Below are 3,444 nucleotides of genomic sequence, written 5' to 3' on the forward strand. Positions count from 1 at the left end.
TGGTCTTGGTCTGTTTTTGTTTTTTTTTTTAGTGTCTATGTCCAATAGGGGGATTGCTAGATCATACTGTAACTCAATTTCTATTTGTTTTAGGTATTGCCAAATCAATTAACATAGTGACTGCACATACTTATAGGACTACCAGCAGTGGATGAGAGTTCCTATCTCACCACAACCCCACCAGTAATTTCTGCTTTCTAATTTTTTTTTAATTGGCTATCTTTAAGGGTGTTAGGTGGTGAGATAGTTTATTGTGGCAGCCTGGTTGATAAACACAAGTGGGATTAATTGAAGGGTGGAGAGATAAGTGGCTTGGTGAGCCTCGCCTTTTTTGTCTCTCGCTCTTTAATCATTGGACCAGTGCGCAGCTGCCTTGCTTGTTCTGTGCCTCAATTTAAAGGGCACACTACCTGTGGGACGCCTAGCCTGTGGACTGTGTCACTGTAAGTTGAGGTCCCTTTAAGACCACACGAATGAAATTTACATCTCCGCAGCTGAGGGCTGACAGTTGGTGCCCTGCCTTGCTGTTTGCTGCCTGTGCTGGGATAGCCTAGCTCTCTCTCTCTCTCCAGAGGACTACCTGGTGACTCTCAAGACTTGAAGGACTGCCAGTGTCTCACAACTCTCTCACAGGAGTGAGTCGCACTGAGCCATTTGTACTGCTTTATAATTTCACTGTTCATTTCTTGTATTATAAATCAATCTGTTATAACATAATTGTTCATTTCTTGTATTATATATCTATCTTTATATAAATATATATATATATAATTATCATCAATCTGGTTTTATCTCTCTAGAGAACCCTGTCTAACACAGGTGGCATCTCACCACTGTTTAATTTGCTTATGGCTTATGATAAAGAACATTTTCTTTTATGTTTATTAGTCATTCGGTTTTCCACACTTGTGAAACTACTGTTGTCTTTTACTCACCTCCTCAGTGGGCTCTTTGTTTTTTCTTGTTGTAGTAGAGTATTGTAGATTTTAGTAATAAGGCCTTTGCTTGATGTCTCATTGCTAAAGATGTTTACCCTGTCTGTAGGATCTCTTATTACTCTCTTGGAGAATGTACACAGGTATTTTATCTTCAGTATATCCCACTTGTCAATTTGTGCTTCCTCTGTGTGTCCTTCCCTATTTTTTTGAAGCTGAAGATTTTATTAAATGGTTTCTTATGTTGCTGCAAGGCTATTGCTTCATTGTATAAAAGTAGCACAAGCAAAGGCAAGTGTATTGCAAACTTAAAATTGTGTTGTTCTTTAGCTGCTACTGTACAATTAATAAAAACTTATCTCCACTCCCGGTCATTTCTAGCAGGAAGAGAATTAAGTATCTTGGCCCAAACCCAGGTCTGGATACCAGCAGTAGCTATGTTATAGGAGGCTTAAGATAACAATGTACCTTTTCAGTCACATCGTTTTGTGACTATTCTCACCACAGATCATTTCATGACTTCTCAGTATTATAACTAGTTCCTAACATAAAAATCACAGAAAAAGTGTGCATTGTGTTTCTCGGCAATCATTAGGAAGTTAAGGGGTACTTTCTTCCAATAGCACAGTTGCCCAACTGGTTTCTCTGTTCCAGTGGTGCTGCTAAAGGCTACTTCAATTCTTTCCGCCACTAATTTAAGACAACTATGCTGGCGTAAGTTGTTTCATCGTAGCTTATTGAGGGGTCCCATTTTCACTCCTAGATGGATTTTATGTATTTCTCATAGGCCTCTTCACTCATTAGTTCATCGAGTTCTGAAGGATTAGTCAGTGTCATCTTGATGAGCCAACCATCTTCATCACAGGATTTGTTCACAAGCCTGGGATTCTCTGTAAGTGCGTCATTAATTTCTGTGACTTTTCCTGATAAAGGAGAGTAGAGTTCACTAGCAGCTTTCACACTTTCCAAAACACCAAACTTACCCTGTTTGTTCAACTTTGTCCCAGCTTCAGGAAGACTACAGTAAACAACATCTCCCAATGCTTCCTGTGCAAAATTGCTGATCTCCACTGTTCCAACACCATCTTCTCTTGTTACCCACCCTTGTTTGTCTGTAAACTTGCGCACTGAGAGCAGAGCCCGGCTGGAGCGCAGCGTCCACATGGCCCACCCTGGACCCAAGCATCTCGCCAGGCAGGTGCGTGCAAGCTGCAGCCTGCAGTCCACACACTCCGCGCTGCTTGCAGCGCCATGTTCGTTGGTGGGGTGAGGACTGTCGCTGCGCAGGACTCGGACCCTGGAGCATGGACCGTCCTTCCCTATTTTTAATAGCTGTGTATTCCCTGTGCCAAATTTCTTAGAATTGTCCCAATCCCTTCATTGATGGCCCTAATAGTCTGGGGCTTTACCTTGGGGTCTGTGATCCACCTCAACTTTATTCTTATACATCGAGCGAGATGAGGGTCTTGCTTCATTTTTCTGCTAGTAGATATACATTTTTTTAGCACCACTTGTTGAAGTGGGCATCCACTTGCCATTTGATATGTTTGGACCCTTACCTAAGATCAGTTGTCTGTATGCTGATGTTTTATTTCTGGATTTCCTGTTATTTCCCATTGATCTGAGTATCTGTTGTGGTACCAGTACCACTTTTTTTGGACCACAGTGGTTGTATAAGTATTAAAGTCAGGTAAAGCAAGCCCTCTTACTTTGTTCTTCTTCTTGAGGAGTTCTCTGCTAATTATGGGCTTCTTCCTTCTCCATTTGAAGTTGGTCATCAGCTTGTCCAATTCCTTGGAAAAAGATGTTGGTATTTGTTGGGGTCTTGTCCAGCGAGACCCTCACGCGGTGACCCGGAGGGGCAACGAACCTGGATGGAAGAAAGACACAGAGACATGGGGCAAGACAAGTGCTGATCAAGCCCGTTTATTTTGCAAAAACTCGGGGTATATATTTACAACAGAGAAGGAAGTGGGAGGCACATATTGCAATGAAGCACACTGTGTAACAACCGCACACTGTACAACAACCAATTAGCCACATGTTCCTAATAAGGTACAAAGGGTGCGCAACAATACTCAAAGACGTCCGTGGTGACGTCCGCATGCAAATTAAGGCTTACCGGGTGAACTTATCACTATGTTCCTAATATGGTATATCTGCAGTTCAATGGGTGCTCAGTACTTTGACTAATGGCAACAAGGTCAGTTATCGGAACTGCCCATGCTACTGAGCACGTTGCTTGGAACGTGGGGGCGAAGTTGGGCAGGAAACAAAGCCTTGTTGTTAGAAAGCGGCCAAGTTTCTGCTACGTGTCTGAGGCCAAGGTCTTAATGGCTATTGGCTCCCAACAGGTATTTGTAGTGGGATAGCATTAAACGTATACAGTCATTGGCGTACAGACCTTCATAGTATTGTATAATTAACCTCTTAATTTCATTAGGGTCTGTTGTAATTTCCAATTTCATCCCTCATCCTGGCTATTGATGTTTGTTTCTTCTTTTCTTTG

General features: G+C 42.2%; 1 pseudogene; it reads right to left on the reverse strand.

Annotated features, from left to right (window-relative positions):
* Positions 1-1,694: 1,694 nt before the first annotated feature.
* LOC142422729 (glycine cleavage system H protein, mitochondrial pseudogene) lies at positions 1,695-2,099 on the reverse strand (annotated as a pseudogene).
* Between the last annotated feature and the right edge of the window lie 1,345 nt (positions 2,100-3,444).

This window comes from Tenrec ecaudatus, chromosome 12, assembly GCF_050624435.1.
Source record: "Tenrec ecaudatus isolate mTenEca1 chromosome 12, mTenEca1.hap1, whole genome shotgun sequence".
NCBI classification, from domain to species: Eukaryota; Metazoa; Chordata; class Mammalia; order Afrosoricida; family Tenrecidae; genus Tenrec; species Tenrec ecaudatus.